This window comes from Equus caballus, chromosome 1, assembly GCF_041296265.1.
Source record: "Equus caballus isolate H_3958 breed thoroughbred chromosome 1, TB-T2T, whole genome shotgun sequence".
Classification (NCBI taxonomy): domain Eukaryota; kingdom Metazoa; phylum Chordata; class Mammalia; order Perissodactyla; family Equidae; genus Equus; species Equus caballus.
Window position 1 is genome coordinate 42083289 of NC_091684.1, and position 25334 is coordinate 42108622.

Below are 25334 nucleotides of genomic sequence, written 5' to 3' on the forward strand. Positions count from 1 at the left end.
CATATGCTACTCACACAGAGGCACAGAGATGGCAGAAAAGACTTTCTCAAAGTCAAAAAATAAATTGGCAGCTGACTGGACTCAACCCCTATCGAGGTGAAGGCCATTTCTTCGAATTTCCAGTTTGCTTCAGGCAAATGTGTTTGACTGACCTATGTTTATTTTCTAATGAGTGATTGTGACCTTTCAAAGGGAGGCGTTTGGAAGGTTGATGTAACTGAGTTGAAACAGCACACCACGGAACTGCAGGACCAGCTGTGGCTATTTTGGACAGGTTTTTTCGAACTTGGGCTTTCCCTTAAGCAGTTTTATAATGCTGACAAAACTAGGGGCTCAGGATAAGACTGGCCACTTTTCCCCTAGCAGGTGTTTGTGCAGTCTCCCCCAGAATGTAGTGGAATAAGAGGCAGGTTGAATGAGCTCATATATACTAATCCTGATGGTTCCCATCAGGACTTTTGGTAAATGAAAAATGTTATTGTTTGAGAACATTTACTTGTTGCGAAAATTTATTGAATGCCTGTCATGTAGGAGATGCAGTTTTAAGTTCTGTGGATGAATTGCATATAGATTTTGCCTGTTGTTTATGGTGCCAATTATTTCCATGCCCTTTCTGTATCTTCAATAAAAGATAATTTAAAAAGATTGCTTGCCTACATCCACTTGGGTAACCAGACAACTGTAGTATCCATTGCATAGGAACAGGATTAGATGTTAGTTCTGGTAAATGTAACCTCTTTTTGCCTGATGGTTTCGGCCTCTTTCATTTAGTAGTATGCCTCTAGAATATGAAATGTGTTTTTTCGAATAGATCTGATGAAGAAGTTGATTCATTATGCAGGGAAGATCATCAGATCATTATATGTTTTTTAAAAAGCATCTTTAAGCTCACAGAGTTGCTTGGGCCTCAAATTTGGGTCATGGTTAATCACTTAAGCCACAGAGCTTGAGGAAACTATGACCAGTGCAGAAATGTTTTCTGATGAATGATGGCAGAGAATTTGCAGGTGTTGAAGTAAATCTTCTCCAAATATCCTTATACTAATTCAGAGGTGTTGAGAGGCATTTCTTACTGACTGTGGCAAAGAAAAGTTCATTGAAACTGTTGACATAGACCTTTCATTACTGATTAAGAAATAATAGAGGTGGTTTTGAAATCACCCAAGTCATAGGAACAGGAAAATGAATCTCCTCCTCCTCCTCCTCCTTGTTACATGGAGGGTAGGGATATTACTTGGGAAAAGCCTGTTGGAATTAATGACTCCCTTGGCAGACACTTAGACTGATTGAGAGCTGTTTTATGTCTCTTTTACTTTCATGAGGGAGAGACCACCGATTAAAAAGCTTCATATTGGAGAACTTAAAAAAAGAAAAACAAACCAATAGAATAGAACAGATTTAGGGCATCTTCTGGGGTCATTCACCCTGATTTGTGTTCCTGTCATTTGCACTCATAGCTATAGCATGTTACACTTATTGATGTTCTTAATGATGACCTTGACTCATGAAGATCCTGTGGAATTGGGTTCTAGGGATTCTTGTTTAAAAAAATTAGGAAATAACCGTAGAAGTATATTTAAGGAGATAGGAAAACGTTTAGGACGCACTGTGAGTGAAAACAAGTTACAAAATAGTATGTGTATATATCCTCAGTTGGGTAAAGCCCAACTATGTTTACCAAAATTTTATGAGTAAACTTGGGTAACTCATAATATAAGGAAATAAATGTTATTAGAAGTCGGACAGAAAATTGTAATTCTCCACAAAGCAGTGAGTCATCTCTCTCTCGAAAAAGAGGGGTAAGCAGCAAAGATGTAGAAGGTTATTTAATGGTTTAATAGCCTGGAAACGTCCGTATGTCGTGACATGAAAAGTGATTATGAAACAGTGTGTATAGTTCTGAACTTATAAAATGAATGAATTTATAAAACGAGAAGTATACAAAAAGTATGTATAAAAAGTATACAGAATATACAAAGGTATACAAAAATTATACAGAAAGTAAAAAAGTATTTATTTAACACTATGTATACATCAGTGGATCAAACAGAGATTCCTGTCCTTGCAGTGCCCCGAAAAGGGACTGGAAAGAAATATTTCAGAGTGCCAAGTGCTTCTGACTGAGGACTAAGGTTATTGGTAATTTTTCTTGTCTGCGTTTATCTTTATTTTCTAATATCATTCAAAGAACATCTATTACTTTTGCAAACAGAGGAAAAGTAAGAAATATATAATACATTTCAGAAAGATTTTCACTTTCTAAAGGAGGAAACAAAAAATACAGCCCAGAAAGTCACTTTTCTTTTATCTGGGCACTTAAGTCTCCATTATATTGTTTCATAACGCAGCCATTTGAGAATTTTTGTTTTCACCTGGGCCTCCTAAAGGAGGCGATGCTTTTTTAGCTGATGGTTGTTACTATAATGATGCAAACTTAAGACATCAGGGCAGTGAGTGAGTAGAGGAATGATTCTTGGGCTGTTCTTCAGGTCCTCAGATGACACTTGGGTGGTGAAGCTCCCTTTGTCTTTGCGTATGGCTGGCCTGGATAGACATTTAGTTTTTGGCTGAAGAATACTCCCAGTGGAGGAAACTCAACAGCTAAGCTAAGTGAATCCTTTTCACTAGGATATTAACTTCCAAGGTGTGGTCCTTGGAGTTCTGGGAAGCAAGAGATAGTGTTTTACTGCAGCCCATTCTTGGTGATTCTCAGTGTTCGTTAGCCTCTTCAAGGTTCTGAGAAATTCTGGAGCAAAGAAACAAAGGTAATTGCAGCCAAAGAAGGATTTTCAGTGGAATTTGACTGACATCTCGGGAGTGAGGAGCAGGGTGGATGGGGCCCTGAAGGGAAAGAAGAGGAGGAGGAGGAGGAGACTTCACTGATGAAGGGGGTTCCTGGACAGATCTGAGAGTAACGTGAAACTTTGACTTCTTCAAACCTAAGGATGTAGTTTCAACAGGGGCAGTTTTATATGTGCATGAATCTTTAAGTGGTTTCCTGAATACATCGTTGAGCCTTGTAAAGCATGTTTAAATCACATTTTGTAAATTACATAAATAAATTACTATTTTTAGTCTTGGAAGGCGACTTGTTACTTGCAAGAATCTTTGTGATTTCTGCTGTATAAATTCTTAATGTAAATGTATTTTCATGCATCAAGTTTACTTATATCAAGAAACTCCTCTGTTGATTTTCAGCTGATGGGTTTTCTTATAACATTTAGGAAAGTGAATGATACAATTAACCTCCTACTCACTGTTTCTGTAAAGTAGAATCATTTGGCCCTATTTTCTGCTTAAAGTGCGTAGTTTTCCTTTAAAGAAGTTGTGTCAAGGGATGGGTAGGGCACCCTAAGCTCCTGTTTGGGGGAGTTTAAAGGTTCTGAGAGTTATTTGCTTACATCTGTGCGCCTTGCTTTGCTAATTTAGATGTATAGCTATTTAGCTCAGAAAACTTAGGGCAAAGGGTAACAGGTTAGAACCAAGATTATCATTTTTTTCTGAGTAGATGGAGTTGCTTCTCTGTCTAGGTTATGTGTTCGACTTGTCTTCATTGCATGGATCTGACTGTATTTTTAACTATGGTTTTTCACACACACACATCTATCTTCTACATGCATTTACTTGGATTTTATTTACATTGTATCCATTAAGAAGTGGATGTGTGATATACATCTATGCAACTGGAATTCAAGGCTTTATGTCACTTGTTACCCACTGATGTACATAAAAGACTAAGAATGTAACTTGCTTTACTGGTGAAATTGCAGTGGTGTCATTGCCATTTGCTTATTACCATCTGTGTCACTCTGTCTGATTTGCAAGGATCTGACTCCGAATAGCGTGGACCAGTTATTCATAGCCTGGTGGGTTATACCCTTACCAGTTGCTGTGAATGATAGATAGCAAGCACTTTTCTAGCTATTTATGATGGAGTGATTTTTTAAAATGGATCATCATTGCTAAAGAGTAATTTTCAAAAAGTTAAAAAATATGCTGCACGTAGATATAAAATGAACATATATCATAGATTTATTTAACTCAATGAGGGAATTAAAGAAGAATTTAAGAACTGAAAAAAAAGCAGGAATGCTGAAATACATTTATTAATAGATAATAAAATTGATTAAAAAAAGAACAATAAAATGAAATGTTTTGGGTTATCTTTTCTTCCAGGCAGAAATCAAATTTTATTTGCATTGCTATGGATAAGAATTATTTGGAACTACTGCCAGTTTTACAGAGTTGTGAAATAGACAGTCAGACAAAGGTACGTAGCCCTGTTGACTCAGATAATTCCCAGAGGTCCCTCTAGACAAGGTCTAGCACTCCAGTGAAGACACCTAGGAATTTCTTTTGCCCATTTCAAAGTCTTGGACAATTTCTCCTGACATCATTTTAAAAATAATTCTTGAGCAATTTCATTCATTGAATGCTTAGTTTTATTTTTTAATTAAAAAAAAATTTTTTTTGAGGACGATTAGTCCTGAGCTAACGTCTACCACGAATCCTCCTCTTTTTGCTGAGGAAGATTGGCCCTGAGCTAACATTCGTGTCCATCTTCCTCTACTGTTTTATATATGGGATGCCTGCCACAGCATCGCTTGATAAGCAGTGCCATGTCCATGCCTGGGAGCTGAACCTGTGAACCCTGGGCTGTTGAAGCAAAGCCTGCAAACTTAACCACTGTACCACTGGGCCGGCCCCTGCTTACAGTTTTAGACTGAGATAAATGTTCTTCTAATTTGTTAAAACCTGAGTGACAAGAATATATAAGATAGGTATTTGGATTTCCAAATGTTACCATTCTTACCCCTCCCCACCCCAAGTGGAATATTGAAAATATTATGGCGAAGGTGGCAGCACCATTTCTGATCTCAATATTTTCTCTAATGACTAATTGAATAACACTCTGTCTGCTTCTTAGTTTCTTTAAGCTAAGGGAGAGTCAGGGCATTGTAGTATCATTGTATATTTTAAAAGAAAAATAGAACAATTGAAAACAGTATGAAAAATTCTAATATTCTATGCGTATATCGCTAAAATGGGATAGCCTGGGAAGTGTGGAGCATTTTAAGAATTTTTATAGGAAAATTTGTTACTTCTAATTATGAATTCAATAGGATGAGAATTCATCATGTGACACCCCAAGTAACAGAGGATGTTTTCTATTGCTGCCCAAAACTGTTTGCCCAAAAACAGAGTCTTCCTTGGTCTGAAAGGGATGTGTTAATATGACAGAGACTGCCTGTACTGAGATTATAAGCCATAGAAGAGAATTTAGACACCTTCTTATAAATTGACCTTATAGTTTATAGGTGAGAAACCTGAAGTCCAGAGGAGAGAGGAAGTTGAAAATATTAAACCTGCATTTCTTTAAAAATTTGACCTCAAATTTCTTACTAAGTGATATGAGCTGTTTCTTCCAATTAGTGTAAAAGAAGGTGGTTTTATTCTAACTAAACATGTCAACTTTAGGTCTTTACTTAAAAGTTTAACTTAGGGTACTTTCATGATCTCTGTCTTTTCGTAATTTTTTGGTCGCAAAAACCAGGTCAGCCTCAGTCAAGAAAAGGTAGTGTGGTGAAGGTGGTGATCAGGACTTAAAGCTCCTGCGAGTCCCGGGTGGGTGACTGGCTGGGGTTCAGCTCTCACTTTCTATAACAGACTTGGCCCATGATGCTTGCCCTGACTCTAAGTGTTCCTCTTCACCTTATACCCCAACACCTAACTGGCGACTTCTTTTAGGGTTTCTTGATTCCACTTTTTGAGGCAGAAAATCTGATTGACTGACCTCATCTTTTTAGCCAGTAAACGTAAGTCATAGGCTCCTGGCCAGCCTATGAATGGCTGCCTTTTGGTCACTTGTTCCTCCAGTGCAGTCATCTATGTGTGTGTCAGGTTGTATCATGTGACACAGAAGGTGGCACAGAAAAGTAACTGAGCCTGAGAGTGTGGCAGAATCCCCCAGAGAGAGGAGTGGGTGAACAGATACCTTGATATACATCTACAACAAATCTGATTTGAGTAAATTAGTTGATTCTTGGTTAAAAACATTTCCCACAATCTGCCTTGGAACTGGATTCAATACTTTAGTCTGTTTCTGTATTGGAGTAATTTGTAAGTTCTTTTTAGTCCATCTTATATTCTTATTAGCCAGCTAAATTTTGCCTCTTTTAGGAACACAAAAGACAGCTTTTGCGACTTGCAAAGTTTATTATGATAGCTCGGTTTGCCAGTCCATGCTGAATTTTCTTTTGAAGCCCTACTGTTCCTTCAAAGTATTTAAAAAGGAAATTAGAAAGTTCTCATTGTTTTGAGTTTCTTTCATTTCCATTAAATATTTATTCTTCTCAATATCTACAAAGAATCCAAGTTCAAAGGCAAAGTATTTGGATTAGTTTTGAAAGTATTTATTAAATTGCTGGCCTGTCTATATTATGTTTGGGATATGACGTAACCTATGCTGTGAGACTTTCTGACTAGTTAAGGAGACAGACTAACTGTTTCAAAGGGCGGCTACGGGGACTACAGTAGATCAGACATGGCTTAGATAGTATTTTTTAAAGGATTATACTTTTTGATCCTCGTTTAGTAAAAACTTTTTTGATAGATAAGACTATGTAAAGGTTTAATGGAAGGTAAATTATAATCAAATATTACATGGAAGTAATTGCCAAGCCAGAATTTTTTTGGTGCACATGTAATATTTTGAGGAAAAGTTTTTATTAAGTAAAAAAAGATCCCGTGGACAATTGCTCTGTTGTCGCAAATATGTTTGTGTCTATTGTTCTTTCTCAGCCAGGTGATGGGCATGGATTAACAGTATGGCGAGCAGGCTAGGGGAAGGACATTATAGGGACCTACAGAAGCCAACATTTAGCAATGAATAAATCTTTTGAAAGTGGGTAGTAATCCAGTTTTGAAAATACTGGCTGGTGGGTGAATAATAAAGGTGGGTGAGCTGATGGCCTGTTGGCAGAACTGACAAGCTTGATTTGATATAATTGGTAACAGAGAATCATGATAGCATTCTGTTGGGTGCTTACAAATGTCTATCCTAGGTACTGAGAGCATTGTAAGCACAGATAAAGTGTGATTCTTGCCCTCAAGGAGCTGCAATTAAATAACATGTGAGGAAGATTATGTTGGCACATCCCTGGGTAAGGATATAATGCAACCAAAACCCACTCCGATAAGGTAGAGGCAGGACATTGCTGATGGGGCCCTCGATAAGGACCTGTGCTGTTACAAAATTATTTCTTCAATGTGTGGATTTCTCAATGAAAGTTCTAGGAACCTGAGACTCTGCTGGGCAGCCTGCAAAACGTTAAATAGGGATTGAGATTTATTTTGGGGGTGGGGGCAGGGGTATCTGAAGATTAGAATAAAAAATACTACTTTTGTTTGAAAGATCCTTTTCTGTGTCCCATATATCCTTGTTCTCATCTGCAAAAAGGGGAACACATTTGCCAGGCTCACAGGCTTCTTTGAAGGATTAAAATGAGATACCTGCAATGTCCAAGAATTGTGCCTAGCCCCTGCTGGGAAGTGCTTGTGTTGCTATTTACCTCTGTGGTATCACTTGCCACACAGAAATGTAAATACTGGTTTATGCGGGTTTTTTTCCTCGTTAAACTATGAGTTCCTTCAGGGAAGCCACTCTTTTCTATATAATCCCACTCAGTAAATGTTTTCTGAGTGAAGGGGTGCAGTAGTTTTTCTTTCCTCAGCCTAAGGAATGCACTCAGTTCCTCTTTGTTGAAGGTGGAGAGGAAGTGGTGTTTGTCTTGAGGTCACCCTCAGGTCCTCATAATTAGTTTCCAGGCTTTTACCAATTTTGCTTTGTTCTCATTAATTTCTCTCGTCATTTCCTGGAGCACAGTTGCTTTTACCCTTTACCATCTTTGGGAGCGACTAGCACTTTATGTCTATGCAGTGTATTTCTCTGAAATTGTTCACCCCCCATTAAATCCTCTCTTTGAGCTCCCAACATTTTAGTAGATTGCAATTTGTAAACTTGTCCTTTTCTTCTAGATGAAACTCTTCTTCTAAACTTCTTTATTCAAATGAATTTTATAGAGGAAAAGGAAAAAGGAGAGGCCATTTGGGAGGCAAGGTGGAAAGTTGCTAAACTTCCAGGGTAATAAATGGATGATCTTTTATATACTGTGTTTTCTTTTACACCTCAGCCAAGCAGCTCGGAAACAGCTCTCTGACTTACCCAGGAGAGTCATGATGGGCTGCAAGTTGAGGCAAGGTTTGAGGAAGGGCTGGGCAGAGACATTCAGTTTACTCCTTGCGCTATTTTCTTCATCAGGACATCCTAAGACCGCGGTGTAGTGAAGGGCAGGTTAAGATTTTCCTTGAGTGTGGTTGAAAGTTGTGCTCCCTGGTGAAGAGAGCTGGGACCGGCTGTCAGCAGAAGGAAGCCTTGCGGGGTCTGCAGTAGACTGCAACTTTCAGTCACCGTAAGCTAGACATGATGCCTGGGGCTGTTCAGCTGTGGTCGAATCCTCCCTCCCTAGAGCCTGGAAAGCTTCTCCAAGCAGAGGAAAGAAAGAAAAGGTTCAGTTCAACTCAGTTTATTGAGAGTTAGATGTTAGAGGAAGAAAGGAATAACTTTGCACTTTGGATTTTGTAGTCTCTTAAACTGAGATTTAATTTACATAACATGCTGTTTATGTGTGAGAATAAGAAAATTTTCAGTAGTTTTTACTATTCTAATAAAGTGTAATTTTAATAGAAAAATATAAGAAAAATAGAAAAATATAATTAAATTGATCTTGTGCTGTTATTGGTCTCTCTGTATTATTCATGTCTAATTACACACCATCTTCCCTCTGAGAAGAAACAACTGAATTATGGTTATAGAGTTTGCGTCAGGGCTGCCAAAAACCAAGGATGCCTGTTGTAATTTCCATGTCATGTGTCCATGGTGGACAATGGCAGTTGATTTCAGCATTGTTTCTCAGTGTTGTGCGCGCAGCCACTCCCTATCAGTCCATTAGCTTGGCCCCCAGGATGAAACCACTTCCCCTCTTCACCCCTGAGGAAGTAACAAGCTTTCAAAAGTCTGGTCCTACAAACACAGACGTGTAAAGTGGGAGTTTGCCATGCCTTGCAGAATTGTGTGAACTTCAATCTTTTCCTTCCTCAGCCTTGCTTCTTATGCTCATTCCTTTTTAGTCTTTGAAACTTCTCCTACTCCAGTGTAAGTTTTCTTGAGAGTAAGTCACCAGTAGTAAACACATAGGAGTTTGAGCATCGCTATACCAGAATTATTGTGAATAAGAAGAGGGTACCTTATTCTGCCCTCCTGCCCCCAATATTCTTCTGAATGTCTCTGAGTTGATTAATGTCTACAGAGATTCTTGCCTTACTATCCTCAGTCTTAATTGAAAGTTTAGAGCCATGGCTTTATAAGTATAATTTGGATAATTTTTTCCTAGATGCTTTACTGTGCAAGGTGAGCAGTTAACTTGCTTACTCACTGGTTCCAGAAAGACCTTCTTATATTGTACCTTCACAGCATGTGTCCACTGTAAAAGCAAGCCTGCGGCTTTTACTATGCATTGCCTGTGCTAGATCCCATATAAAGACATCACCAGAGAGCTCTCAGCTGTTTTAGCAGTTGTCCAATCCATAAAAGAGTCCATCCAGACCTGTTTTTGTTTCCCGTCCTTAAGCCTCTCGCTAGCAAGACACTTCCCCCATCTCATGAGAGGGTGTGTGAGTATCCTTTATGCAAGACTTATCAAAAGCAATTTGAAACCAGAAAAAAGTGAAAGAATCATGACATGACTTGGAATTGAAAAGTAAGATTTGGTTGCTTTAATCATTAAGCCAGAGCTGTTATGTGTCTTTGGTATTCCACAGAATTCACTTGGAACCCTTTCTTGCTTCCTCGCAGTGTGACCTTGGACGAGTGTGTGACCTTGGACAAGTTACATAACCTCTCTGAGCCTAATGTTTGCACCCGACAAGTTGGGGATTCTAGCCCCTCCCCCTTGCAGGGTTCTTGTAGGATTAAATGTAAAGGCATTTCACCGCATCTGACAATTGTAGTTATTGTTGTTGACACGTTAGGTGGTATTACTCAGTGAGGTGCAGGAAGGCCTTTCTAGCTACATGCTCTTTGTTACATCACATATAGTCTTATAGCAACTTTTTAAGATATTTTATTTCCTCTCCCTCTCAAGTAGAAAATTTTCTATTTTCAATAGAAAATTCCCTTTTTGAACTGTGTTCCTGTTTTGGTTCCTGCTTTTTGAAAGTACTCATGATAGAATTAGATATTCATGCGGGTGTGGCATGTCATTTCTAGGTGGCATTATCATAGGTTCCTCAGTTTTCGGGTGATAATTTGCCTCTGCATCTCTGGTTTTCTCTGAGGGACATCTGGTCCTTTGATTTCCGCTCTTGCAGTGGGAAAGCACACAGAATGATAAAACAAGTTAGTGTGTCGGAAAATTACATCTTGTGGATTGTAAGGATTTATTTTGAAACTTCTCCTTTGAGGGACGGAAAGATAAGTGGGCCTACTTTACAAGTGACAGAACCATTCAACTTCTTAGTAATTTAGAAGACTGTGGACCTTGAATTACTTGGTCCTTTTCCTTCAAATGATTCATGGACAGGGACAGTACAATATATTCTGTACCTAATTACATGGCCTCTTTTCTGTGAACATTGTCCTTTTTGTTTTTAGTGTCCCTAGTCCTGCATAGAACCTGTTAAAGAGGAACAGCTTTGCCTCGCCTACTAATTGTTTAGCTTCAGCCGCCATGCGTAGCCACCTTGAGACTCAATATTCTTATCTGTCTACAGGCATCAAAGCAATTGGAAGATCAAATGAGTCGATGCGTCAGTAACTTAGTCTACCTTCTAGCACATACTAGTTTGATTATTATCTTTATCTTACAGGTGTTTTTGTACCTATAGAAAGGAGGTCCAAACTCTCTCTGCCCCCACCCCTCTTCTCTTTACTCCCTCCTCCCCCATCTCATCCCCTGCAGTACATTCATCCTGGACAGTAGGAAGGCCCTTTCCCTTCTATTTATATGATAAAACAGCTTCTCTCTCCTACAGTCTCTGGAAACCTTGCAGGTTGACCTCAAACAACTATCCAACCAGTCAAAACACCTTCCTCAGATGTGTCAACATCTTTCTGAAATAATATCCCTTTGCAGTCAATGACTGCTTGCTTCTCTCTTGCTAAAGCATTTTCTTTTGATAGATACAGAGATTCTTAGACTCTCAGGTGGATCCCTGAGTAATAATATTGCCCAGAAGGCAAAACTAATGTGTGGTATTTGAAGTTAGGGCAGTGACGACCTTTGGGGAGAGTAGTGGTTACACACATCTGTTCACTTTAGGAAAATTAAGTAAGCCGCTCAAGATTTCTGTGCTTTTCTGTATGTATGTAATACGTTAATACAGATGTTTATTAATTTTTCAAAAAGATCCTTTTTTCTTCTTTCTGTAGGTACCATAATTGACAGATATGTTTTAAAAATATATTCACAGATATATTTTCAAAGGGTCATATTTCATTTTTAGCTGAGAAAGTCTTTCATGAAATTAAATGAGGAAGCATTTCTAAGCCTTTAAGGTGATGTGGGTCAAAGTCTATTTATAAGCTGATCTTACGCACATATATATGGTCTGTAGTTGTTCCACTTTAATTGCTATTGATTGTGTTCTGGTAAAAAGGAAAATTTAAACATGTTGCTACTCCTTTCACCTTACAGTTGTAATTCTTATATTTGAAAAATGTGCTTTCTTGCTTCTTTATCTTTTTCTTTATTGTCAATTAGCAGTTATTTACCTGAATGGAGAGGAGATAATTTGTAAATGATTTTAAAACTCATATTATACTATTAGATGCTCTTGGTGTGCATTTTTTAATTGGCATTGTATTTAAATACTTTCTTATGCTTGGCTTTGTCTAATAAAACTTACTCTGAATACCACGACAGCCAGAAATTAGCTTGGAAATGGGAAAGAACAATTTTTGCTATGGATAGAGAACAAGAGATGAATAATAGTTACCTTGGATTTTAATTTTTTTTTTATAAGCAGCTCCTCATATGAAGAATGCTCTTTAATTTACTTATCATTTTCTCCTAGATTGGAAGGAAGATCAATGAAGAAAAATAACAACATGATTCCGGTAAATGGATTTTTAATTTCTTTATGTACCTTTAATGCTTGGTTTGTATTTCCCATGTTTTCCCATTGAAAAAGAACTAAACAAACAATTTTTGTGGCCAACTTGAATATATAAAGAATGTTTTGGGGATATAGATGTAATAGTCAAATATATTTATACCATTTAATTTAGTTACATATCTGTATTTAATAATCACATATTTCTCTAAAACTGAATATTATAACTAATACTTTTTTCCAACCTCAGAATAATTTTCTTCCAACTCTACACATAGTCAGTGTCTGCATTATTAGAGTCACATATTTGAAGCATCCGATACTGCTTTCCACAGCATGTTATCATTTTAATTGTTTGTGGTACAACGTTTTGGAATTCATGTATGGCGCAGTGATTGGAAATTTTATTCCAAGCCACAAATAGTCATTTGCATAATGTTAGGACAGTTGCTATTTTCATTCTTTCTGTGTAGATTAGCATTGGAGATCACCACTGGGTAACAATTTGTAAATTTACTTTGTTAAATATATTTTCCTTCCTTTCCTGCTTTCCTTTCATCTATTTATTCATTTATTTTATTTATTTTGAGGTAATTGCATGTACATTGTTTAAAATTAAAATAGTACTGTAACAGCCATTCTCTCTTCTTTTTATGCTCCCATTACATCTTTGCCCAAAGATAGCCCTTTCCAACTCTTTTAGTTATATTTTCTAGTATTCACCTATTTATAAACAACACACTGTATGCCTTAAATGCCATTTACTGATTTATTTTAAAATTTTAGACTTAGGTATTGATTTCCTGCTGAGGATTTACCTCTTATACAAACCCCTTACCCTCAGTACACACCTCATCTTCCTGTCTGTCCATTTTCCGGATGCAGTCGTGTTACAGTGTGTGTTTAAATAAATATTTAATGTTTACTTTATTATGACTGTCTTTTGTTTGTGGCTGTGCTTTGTGATACTTGTGTTGAAATGTCTCAGGCCATTCTGCTTCCCAGTTGGTTGTGTGCGAGCTGTTAGTTCTCTGAAAAATGTTTGACTCTCTTCTTTATTCTTAGAATTCTGAAATTTCATATTGGGCCCTAGCTCTTGTGGTTTTTCAATGTTCATGGTCCGTGCAATTAGGAAACTCATGTCCTGCAGTTTAGGAAATTTTCTTGTACTGTTTCTTTGGTAATTTCCTTTCCACTCTTTTCTCTGTTTTCTGCAAATTTGTTAGTTGGATGTTTGGACCTACTGGTTTGATTCTCTAATTTTCTGATGTCTTTTTCTTGGCTGTTTTCCATGTCTCTGCTTTTGTTCTACTTTCTGTAGTACAGTCATGTGCTGCATGATGATGTTTTGGTCAAAAGTGGACTGCGTATGCGACAGTGGTCCCATAAGGTTAGCACCATATAGCCTAGGTGTGTAGTAAGCTATGCCATCCATGTTTGTGTAAGTACGCTCTATGATGTTTGCACAATGACGAAATTGCCTAACACATTTCTCAGAATGTGTCCCTGTTAAGCAACGTACAGCTGTATTTATTGAACTTCTGATTTCTGCTAGCATATTTGTAACTTCAAATTTAATTTTTTATTGGTCTCTGAATATTTTATTTTTTAAAATAGGATCCTGTTCTTGTTTCATAGATATATTATTTTCTCTTTTCCTTTGAGAATATGAATTGAATTATTTTGCTGTTTTCTTCTGCTCTTTGCACTTTTCTTTTTCCTCTGTGTTCCCCCTTTTCATCAGTTTGTTTTAGCCCCTAATTTTAATGTTAGAGGCTTTTCTCAAGCGAATGGTGAAGCTTTAGTTGTCTTTTCATTTTTAGGAGTGAGACAATAAAAAGTGGACTGGAATTTGTTACCTTGTGGTCTTAGAGGGTTTTTGGGCAGGGACCTGGCCTTTTGAATTAGTGACTTCTAGACATCAGAATCTGCAGGTCTTTTTTCTTGGATCTTTCAGTTTCTCCAAAAGGAAATCCCCTGTTCACCATTTTTATAGGGTAAACGCCTACCTGTGAGGATTCAGGGAGCCATGTAGGGGAAGGGAGCCAAAGCTATCACCATGCAAGCCTGTAAATGCTCAGATCTTAATGCCTCTGTTTCAGCCTTATCTGATGTCTCTGAATCTGAAGTCTTGCTGTATCATTTTCTCCAGAGAGTAAACTGCCTCCTGTTATGGGAGTGGGGTTGGCTTGTCTGGCTCTACCAGGTGGGGAGAAGATCTGGGGTTCTAATTGCCTTTTTTTTCACTTAAAACAACACAAATTTGTCATCTGGCAGTTCTGTAGGGCAGAAGACCTGGATCTCACTGGGCTAAAATCAAGGTTTCTGCAGGACTGCATTCCTTTTTAGAGACCCTAGAGGAGAATCTGTTTGTTCCCTTGCTTTTCTAGCTTCTAGAGCCTGGCTTCATTCCGTAGCTCGTGATCCCATTCCCCCCCTTTAAAGGAGCAATAGCAAGTCAAATACATCTCATATTGCATTATTTTCACTTCCTCTTCGGCCTCCCTCTTTTGCTTTTAAGGATCCTTGTGATTACATTGGACCCACCTAGATAATCTGGGATAATCTCCCTGTCTTTGTAAATTGTTGTGAAAAATACACAATAAAAAATTTAACATCTTAACCACTTTTAAGTGTACAGCGCCGTAGTGTTAGCTCTATTCATATTGTTATGCAGCACATCTCTAGAACATTTTAATCTTGCAAAACTGAAACTCTATACCCATTGAATGACTCTGCTTTCCTCCCTGCCCCCAGCCTCTGGCAACCACCGTTCTTTCTATTTCTAAGAGTTTGACTACTTCAGATATCTCATATAAGTGGAATCTTACAGTATTTATCTTTTTGTGACTGGCTTATTTTACTTAGTATAATGTCCTCAAGGTTCATCCATGTTTTTAGCATATGATAGGATTTCCTTGTTTCTTATGACTAAATAATATTTTGTTGTATGTATATACCACCTTTTCTTTATCCATTTCTCTGTTGATGGACATTTAGGTTACTTCCACCTCTTGGCTATTGGGAATAATGCTGCAGTGAACATGGGTGTGCAAATACCTCTTTGAGATGCTGCTTTCAATTTTGGGGGATATATACCCAGAAGTGGGATTGCTGCATCATAGGGTAGTTCTATTTTCAATTTTTTGAGGAAGCTTCGTATTGTTTTCTATAGTGGCCACACCGTTTTACATTTCCAACAACAGTGCACAAGAGTTCCCTTTCCTCCACTTGCTTACCAACACTTACTTTCTGGTTTTCTTTTGATGGTGGACATCCTCACTGGTGTGAGGTGATAGCTCATTTGGTTTTATTTTCATTTTCCTGATGATTAGTAATGTTGAGCACCCTTTTATATGCTGATTGCCCATCTGTATATCCTCTTTGGAGAAATGTATGTTCATGTCCTTTGCCCATTTTTTAATTGGGTTACTTGTTTTTTGGTATTGAGTTGTAGGAATTCTTTATATATTCTGGATATTAACCCCTTATTGTATACATAGTTTACAAATATTTTCTCCTAGTCTCGAGGTTGCCTTTTTACTCTGATTGTTTCCTTTGCTGTGCAGAAGTCTTTAAGTTTGATGTAGTCACGGTTGTCTATTCTTGCTTTCTTTGCCTGCGCTTTTGGTGTCAAGTGCAAGAAATCATTACCATATCCAGTGTCATGAAGCTTTTCCCCTCTGTTTTCTCCTAGCAGTTTACTAGTTTCAGTTCTTACGTTTAGGTCTTTAATCCATTTTCAGTTAATTTTTGTATATGGTGTGAGGTAAGGGTCTGCTTTTGATGCAGACTTTCAGCCAGTCTGCCTCTTCTCAACTCCTTACCCCCTCTTCTCAACTCCTTACCCCCTCCTTCTAGGAACCAGAAGCTCCATTTCTTGAGCCTTTCGGGAGCAATCACCTGGCTTTTTGTTCACTTCTTAGGCAGTGAGGTTCCATCCTGCTCTGCTCTGCTCAGCAGTCATCTCTGCTTTCAGCTTCCAGAATGCCACTGACGTTGGTTGTGTGCTCTAATATACTTTTCTCTTCTTTTTGTCCTTATGGTTTTGTATCTTTTTTCCTCTTTACTGTCATTTTAATGGGGATTAGAGAGAAGCAGAGATAAACAGTCCTATTCCATTGGCCATCTATAACCCCCAAAATCCATATTGTTTTTTAAAATGATATTTAAAAGGCCTTTAAGAAATACCTCAGTGGCCAGCCCTGATGGCCTAGTGGTTAAGTTTGGCATGCTCTGCTTCAGTGGCCCAGGTTCAGACTTACACCACTTGTCAGTGGCCATGCTATGGTGGTGGCTCACATACAGAAAGAGGAAGCTTGGCAACAGATGTTAGGTCAAGATCCTTAGCAAAAACCAAAAATCTCATATTTCCTATTGTTAGGTCCTAACTCCAAAAATAGTTGTTCAATCTATTCCTTTGCTTCCTTTTTGTTAGCCAGTTCCTGTCAAGTGACATATAAGCATCCAAAGATAGCATTAATTGAAGTTACTTTTCCAGACATAATTTCATTATTCAGAATAAACTGAGATTTTTGTTAGTAACATGAGACTTAGTGAGTTCTTGAATGTAAGGTGACGTCCTGTTTCTTTTTTAGGGGGGAAAAGCCCTTAATCTATCTTTAGGTGTATACACTGTTGGTATGTTCAGGAGATGATGTTCTTTTATGTGAATATATTTTACTCTAAAGCTTTAAGTGAACACTTTTAAGCTAACGTAATGGCAAGAGAGTCCTAATTTTGTTTTGTTTTGTGTTTTAGTTTGTGACAGCGACTTTCTTTGAGACCGTATCTGTTATTTACAGCTGTAGTACTATTTCTTGCAGAGAGGATAAAGAACAATTTGATGGGGGATTGCCTGGTATGACTAGGTCCTTAGGGCCTATCAGGAGTGGTTTCTTTTGTTTCAAGAATTGTTTCCTCACAGAGTTAAACCTGTTAGTTAGCTCAAGATGTCACTCACCCAGTTTGGGACATGGAAGCCCCTGGACTTTTCATCCTGGGGTCCAGAGATGGGCTTCAAAGAGTTCAAGATCCTCCTGAAATTTGAGTGGTAGTAGAATAGGCTTACCTTCATCAGGTTCTCAGTAATGCGGGCTTATATGATCCTGAAAATGATCGAAAACCCATTTGTAATAGATTATTACAGAGAGAAAAATAGAATGATGCTGATTAAATTAAACAGGATCAAAATAAAGTGCCACCTTGTTAGCTCCTATTAGATTCCACTTCCTTTCACGTGGCTATAAATGAGGGACTAAATGAACAACTCTCTTTGTTCTTTGTCAGATGCAAAACATTATCTCTAGCTTCCTGGTTATGCAAATGCCCATTTACACATAGGTAACTATAAAAGGTATCACTTATGAGGGTAATATTTTGGCCTCAGAAAAATAACCACCTTTTTATCAGTCACCTTGTAAAGAGGATAACTTAGTAGTTACTCATTGTTTTCATATTGAAGCTGCTATATTTAATTTGTGAAAATCAGTTATTTGTTGAAAATTAAAGATAGTAGATAAATATATAAAAGGAGAAATTATGTGATACAAGGTTACAGACTGTAGTTTTCAATTAAGAAAAAATGGGGTAAGTTTTATGCTATGTATATTTTACTACCAAAAAAAACCTTAAAAAAAGAAAGATAGAAAAAAAAAAGGAGTGGGAGCTGGGGAAGATCAATTGTGAATTTTTTGTTTCTAATCTAATACTTTAATGCTTTTATTTATAGTGAGGTGTACTAGATTTATAAGGTCTCTTTCAGCTTTAGAATTTTACGATTCCATTTCAAAGTGGTTAAGCTTAAATTGCTCCTTTATTCTAGGTACACCATTGAGTTCTTTGGGATGCACAAAAGTGTCTGGTTGGGAAACATGAAATAGAAGACAAGACCGCCTCAGGAAGTGTACATGAGAATAACTTTAAAGGAACCTATCGATGAATGCAAAACAATAGCTGTTGGAGGTATGTAACGTTGTAGAGCTTGGACTGAACCTAGTGTGGCCCACTCTGCTGTACGAAGTCAAGAGGAGCCATTCTCTGGGAATGGAGGCTGTTCTTAGGGCGAACCTCACCTTCTGGCCTCAAATACACTAATGGCTGTTTTCTCTAAACTTGACTGTGTAGTGGGATGTCACTTTTAATTCTTTCTTGAGCATCTCTGCTCAGCCCCTCCAGAGTCTTTCCTGTTGCCTGAAGGACAATAAAGACAACAGAGACAACATTGACTCTGGGCAGATGAAAGTGATAACAAATTTCTAGCCTCGAGACTCATTTCCTTCTTTTCTGGGAAGGGGCCTGTCAGCATCAAAGCTCAGTCAATGTGTGTCCTTTGAATCATCTGTTATTTATTTGCCTTGCTCTTACCCTGAGTGACATCAAGGCTACTTCTGATTGGGTGGTGGCTGCATGTGATCGATTGGTTCCCTGTTAATCATTAACTTGGACCTGCTTGTCTCCTTGACTCCTCTCCAAGGTACAGTGTTAAATGATTACTTCATTTTCTTGCTATAACCCTTAATCCTTAATCTCCTCAACAGTGTTTATTGTCAAGGCCAGGGTCACCTGTTATTTTATATTCTGGAACCTTCAGTGGATGTCTGGCTTTTGGTGCTCTAGCTCTTATCTTAGTGCATAGCCTGTGTCGTGTTATATGTCACCTTGATCCTTTGGGTTTTGTTTTTTGGGTTTTTTTTTTTCCTCTACCGATATAGAACACTATTGATGTAACCTGTGCCAAGTATTTTATGTCTTTAGTCATCACACTATCGTGAGAACATTAAACAAGTCCCATTTTCTAGATGACGATACTGAGGTTCCAAGTGGTTAAATAACTGGCCTGCTATTTCCTAGAGAGTAAATGGCAGAAATGGGATTCAGCACTAGGCCTGTCTGTCTCATCCTGGGCACTATGGGAACAGTATAAGATGCTATCATCCCTTTTTGAAGCAGGGTTTAAAAAATATCCTAATGCTCATGGAATTTTAATCTTCTGCTCTTTTTTTCACTATTATTTGCTACTTTTTCCCATTTCATGGCATCTTATTTGATTTATAATTATACTTAGAACATTTACTTAGCATATTAAAATTAAATATTTTTAGCATTTATTGTTTCATAATTTTACTGAGAGTATATTATTGGTCTGAGACATTATTAAAATATGCCCTCTTTCTGATGTCTTTATTGACACCTAGATTCTGAGTTGATCATGAAGCCAGTGTAGGAGGTAGGAGTGGACTTTACATTTCTAGTATAATCCTCTTGTATCTGTGACATCATTTGCGTTGTTACCCAGATCCTTTCAATATAGAGTTAGTGAAGATGATTTAGGAGAGGAATGATGAGATTTTGCCAGAAATCTTCTCACGTAGTTCACAGAGTTGTTTCAGAGCCTGAATCCTTTAAAATGTAGAGCATCTATTCGAGTTCTTAGCATTGGCTCAGTAATCACTTTGAGTGTGTATAGCTGGGAAATTGCCCTGAAGGATGTGAATTTTAAGTTTGAGTGAGTTTAAAAATATATGATATCTACTCTTTTTTTAATAGTGGGCTACATGATTTGAAATCTATGTATTTAGTCTTGTAAAACATTTTTATTAAGTTAGCAAATGGTGTATATACTGGTAAATATTTTAAATCTTCACTAAAATCCTAAGAGATGTGTATGGTCGACCTTCTTTGAAAGATGAATAAGCTGAGGCTTGTGACATTATGAAGCTTGTCCAAGCTCATGCAGTTAGAGAATGGTGGAGCCAGCACTTGAACCTAAATTTGTTTGTTTTCACAGACTGTGCTTTTAACAATTACCTTGCTTCACTGATTATACACAGTGGTGACATTTAGATTGCAAACAGGTCCAAGAATTTTTTTATGCTTTGCATTAATACAAAGACAGTCTTAAACAGTTAAATCAGCCTCATTCTCACAGAAGTGAAGGCTTCTGGACAGGCCTGGTGCAGTCACTGATGAGGTTGCATCCAACCAGTGACATTCTGGTTTATGAGGGACTGAGCCACTCTTGAGAACTGGGAGGTGTGTCCACTCTGGCCGCATGTCATTTCCCACACTGTGCTTACTACGCTGCCAGTAGCAGTTGGGCTCGATACACCTTAGCAGTTGCATGAGCAGCTGTTCCTTCCAAAGCAATTCTGACTGCAGTTTGGCCATATAATCCCACAGTTAAGGACAATTCTGATGTTTTTATATGAGTCTCAAAATTGATGAAATATACAAACCTCAAAATTTCATGTATGCTGTATCAGTTTTACTGTAAGTAAAATTTCTTTTTGTTTTTAAATGTATTTTTTTGCTGATTCTAAATAGAAAATTTGGTATGCCTTGAAAAATTCAAACAAGAAAGTACAAACCACCACTCAGAGGTAGCCACTCATAATATTTTGGTGGGGATGCTTCCAGTTTTTATTCCTATGAATATGTATAGCTCTTAAAAAGTAGAAAATTAGAATTATAGTGTTATAGATACAGTTTTACTTAATATAACTTCAGCATTTCCCGATGTTTTTAAATATTCTTTTACAATGTGCTAAATAGCGGCTACAAAGAATTCCCTATGAGTAATAGCATAAATTATTCCATCCTATTATTAAGTAGACCTAATCCTCATTCACTTCAGTTAGTACCTCTCCAAATTAGGCCACAGTGGAGTATTAAACAAGAACTCCATAATTGCCACTAGTTTTCATACATCTTATAAAATAACTAATGATGGTTAAGAAATTGATGAGAAAATCCAGATCACTTCCTCTGTCACGTTATACAATGAACCTGGCTTGTAAATTTCCCGGGACAAATGCTGTGCATGAAGGGAGCACTGGAAATTCTCTTTGACCTAGAAATTTTGAAACCTCCTTTTTCTTTCATTAAAGTGGTCCATCTATGACAAGTGACTTCAGTTTTTCCATAGTTAGGTGAAACTTCTTAAATCTTGATTTGCCAGTAGTTTGGCTCTACTAGTTGTTTAATATACTAGTTAAGTAAGCATTTTTCCCCCTCTTTTTCTGTCTAAATGTTTCACATGAGCTAAACACTGGGTCAGGCAGCTGCGCTGACCTGAGGAAATCCCAGGCCTCGTGAGTGATGGTGCTTTTGTGATCTCTTGGAGAGATATTCACAATGCAGGAGTAACGTGGCTTCTCCTGAGCTGGAGAGTTCTGTGCTCCTGGGGGTTAGAGTTGTCAGACTGAGAAGCTGATTACAACTGAGATGAGTGAACGTTTAGTGAAACACTGCTTAGAACAGGCTGACACAAAGCCAGGACTGTAAGGTGTTGATCGTTCTTCTTCTCTTCTAGACTATCATTAAGTTAAATTATCATCATTATCATTATCATCATCCTTACCAGGCCATTGCTTTTGAGACATAGTTTCTTATTGCCCTTGGGATTCCAGCATGCCTGGGAGTGGGTTATGGGTGAGGGAGGAGGACCAGGCCTCTGACCCCCTTATTCTGCCATCAACCAACAGCTTTACTTTCGTATATTTTATGTATTGAACTTCCACAAAGTTTTGTTTAAAGAAAGGACTCTGCTGCTCAAGGAAGTAAAGACTGAGAATCACTATGGCAAAAAGAACCTGTGGGAGGATGAGAAAGAGAAGGACAATAGATGTTCACACAGTCTTACTTCACGTGCCCATTATGCCTGTAATTCTGCTGCAGGGACACACTCCTTAGGTTTGGTACTCACCTAGGGCCCTCCAGTTGGAATTTCCATAGACTGACCTGCTCCTAGCACAGTGGTTTCCATAGAGGGGCCCCCAAAGCTCTAAGGTTAGGAGAGAGGGAATGATAGCCATGTGAGCATTGGTGGTAGAAAGTAACCTTTTAGTGATGCAGTCAGCAAGTGGTGGTAAGTATAACCTCTTAAAGGCCCTAGGAGACTGGTTTCTATGTTCTAGCTGGTGTGGATAGTAGGAGGATGTTCTTGCTATCAGAGTGATGTGGGGTACGTGAAATTGAGCCTGAGAGTCTATGAAATCATTATCTGTTTCTAGACTCTTTTAAAACATTTTGGGTGGGATCTCTTAAACCGAAGATGGTCACTGCTGAGTCACAGAACTGACCACTCCTGAATCAGGATCTGTAGCCCTGTTTCTGCCACAGCTCAGTTGACTAAGTAAAGTTTCCCTAAAGATGTTTGTAATGAGGGAGGACTAAAGAACTGACTCAGGAATTTATAATGGCTAATTTACAGTTGGAGCTCAGAATCCTTAGTCAATAGTTAAAAATATTAACTGTTTATTTACAAGACAGTTGATGCATGAGTATTCAAACATGAAGACCTTAAAAAGAATACATATTCACTTACTCAAAGAATGAGATTAGTCTTGAGTTGAAAACTGGAGAGAAAATTCTTACCTTTCATTCACATCTTGGGGATTGTACAGTACACGAAAGTGCAGCCTTATACTGTGGCAGGAAGTAGGCCAGGAGCTGTGGCAGCCAGAAGGCAGACTGCTCAGACTCTATTTGACTACAGTGTGTCCTGTTACCTTGCAAATTGGGCATAATTTACCCCTCTCCTGGTAGATAGAGATCGCAAGAATTTTCTAATTCGTTCTAGTGGAAGTTCAAGGTGACAGGGATCTGGGTTTGGTGCTTCCCCCCTTCTCAGCTTTCCCACTTTTACTCTCTCTTACTTGATTGTCACCTCACTGGTGCATTTTTAAAAACATGTTCTATTTCCTTTTTCTTCTTTAGTTATTTTCTTTGGGAGAGTAGGTTAAGGTATTTAGTATGTCATTCTGCAGAAATGGAAGACTTATTTTTGTTGCTTTGTTTTTAGTAGGTGCTTCTAATAGATGAGGTAGGAAGACATTTGGGTCAGAGCTCAAAATATTAAAAACTTAGGTACAACCCGAGCCTCCCCTTTTAATTTAAATGTCTGCTCTACATAGTGGGATTAGGTCAGGAATGAGGCAGAGAATAATTTCTTGAATCTGCCTTCTGCGTTGGTGAAGACCTTGATGTCTTTGAGACATTGCTTATTGAAATGAGATTTATTTTTGTTCATTGGTTTGATTGATTAATTGTCTACTGTTTTACTATAACATAATTTTACCCATTTAAGTAAGATTTGATTCCTAAGTCACTCCGTCATTATAGGGGAGACTGTTGTAGTTTTTGTTATGTGATGTCTGCCATGGGTCCTTATGATGATGTCCTGAGAGGCTCTGATGTACCTTAGTCCTTTATTCAGTATTATTTCATTTGGTTCAGAATTAGTGGAATATTATTTGTTAAGTGAATATAGTTGCAATTAGTAGAATATGCCAGAGTACAAAATAAGAAATAAGTCTCAAGCAGAAATTCTTAATGTTACGATTTAAATGTACAGTGTGCAGGTATGCAGAATCAGTTTTATGATTTGAAAATTCAGCTGCCTCTTCTCTTTGAGCGCTAAAGAGGGGCATATATAGATAGCAAGAAGCATTGCCATCTGATAGAAATATGTAACACGTAGATGTACCACTCATTAACCTAAATGAATCACACACTCTGTTGTGAACTTTAATTTTCTTTTTTTGAGAATCTCATGTTAGCTTAATTTTGCAGAGGAGGACCTGCTATCTGGTTTACTTATACCTAACGCACATAGTCTTTCCTGGCCCTTCCGTCAGTCCTCATTGCTACATGAGAACACAGTTTCTTGTAAACAGCCATGTATTTGGCATGACTGAAACTGATGAATAATTTTTTTAACATGTGCTATGATGCCAAGCAAATGTTAAGTGGCATAAATGTTGATTTAAATTGGTAGAAAGCTCAGATGATGATCAGAGTAGGGATAATGATTGCCTGCTACAGTTATGTATTTTGAGATTTTGAAAATGAGTAGTCTGTTTTAAATATTTGCCATGAAAGGAACCAGAAACATAACATGGTAAGCATGCCAGCTGGATTAATAGCATGATTTGTCAGCTGCACACTTACATGAGATCATATTATGATTAGAATTTTTAAAATTAATATTTGAAGGGCTCGGAGAAGTTTATTGTGATTTTTCTAGTAGCAGTGTTTGGAAGTTTTAATTCTGTAAAGTATGTTAGCATAACAGATCTTCACATTTAGTCGTGAAAAAATGGCTGTTTTTGAAATATTGTAATGTTTACTTTGAATTGGCATTGGTGGAAATAGTTTCCATGGAGGAAAATGATTTGCATTCCATGGTATGAGTATTTTCAGGCTTTTCAATTGTTTAATCCAAAGCATCCACTATTTATTATTTTTTGCTCAAGATGTGAGAACATAGACTTCCCAGCGTTTTCCTTTTCTTATCACAGTTATATTTTTCATGTAGTGAGTACATTCCTGAATTATATCAATAATATTTTTAATAAATTGAATAAATTTAGGTTAACAAGGAAGTTCACTAATCATAAAGGAATTCTTAAGAAATCCTTTAGTAAAATGAAGAAAGCTCTCTTAATGTGGATAATTGTTTTCTCTTTTTTTATGCAAGATTTTTAATCTTGAGGCACTCTTGATAATTTTTTATATCCAAAGATGTGTTGGGTATTTTTGTTTTGACTCTATATGTTTATTTCTACCTATATTAATTTGGGAAAGAAACCATAATAGAAGCAAAGATTATATAAGTAATAGCTCATTTATAGAATCTTCTTCCAAAATGTTTGGTGGAAAAATGTTAATTATTAATGTATTCACTTACAAACTCCCACACAGTCAGAAAAGCAATTGTTAAGAAAAATATTTGAAGGCATGATTATTGTCCTGGCATCTTCACATTCTGTTGCTTTTCTCTTCTGTCAAAGTGAATGAATCAAAGTAAAATAAAACTGATTTTAGTTATCTTTTTCCGTGATTGGGTCTTGTTGGGGATGAGTAGTCAGGAGGTGAATAACACGTAAATAACATCCACTTTTAACCCAGAAACTGTTTTCAAACTCACTCCTCTCTTCCACTTTGTGTGCTCTAGAGGAATGTGTAAGTTCCTTAGTCTCATCATTAGAATAGCCCAGAACGACCTCACACCCATGGATTTTTAGCAGTTGTTTCTTCTTTCACTCTTTTGCTACTTAATCAGTTGTCCTGTATCATCTCTGACATTGTTGACCTCATTATTAAAAAATATATATATTAACAGTTTCAGATAGTCTCTTCTCTAAAGATAGTAGTATCTA

The 25334-nt window shown here is 37.5% G+C and overlaps 1 protein-coding gene across 33 annotated transcripts in view; it reads left to right on the plus strand.

Moving 5' to 3' along the window:
• Window positions 1–25334, plus strand: part of SGMS1 (sphingomyelin synthase 1) — a 279380-nt gene that overhangs the window by 140470 nt on the left and 113576 nt on the right. For 17 of the 33 annotated variants that reach the window (XM_070224804.1, XM_070224868.1, XM_023643289.2 and 14 more), the window contains 2 exons: window positions 12133–12175; window positions 17996–18135. The gene's annotated coding sequence lies outside the window, so the exon portion shown is untranslated. Of the gene's footprint in view, window positions 1–4176; window positions 4271–12132; window positions 12176–17995; window positions 18136–25334 lie in introns of all 33 variants that reach the window. The other 16 variants (XM_070224814.1, XM_070224972.1, XM_023643282.2 and 13 more) reach the window with 3 other exon arrangements.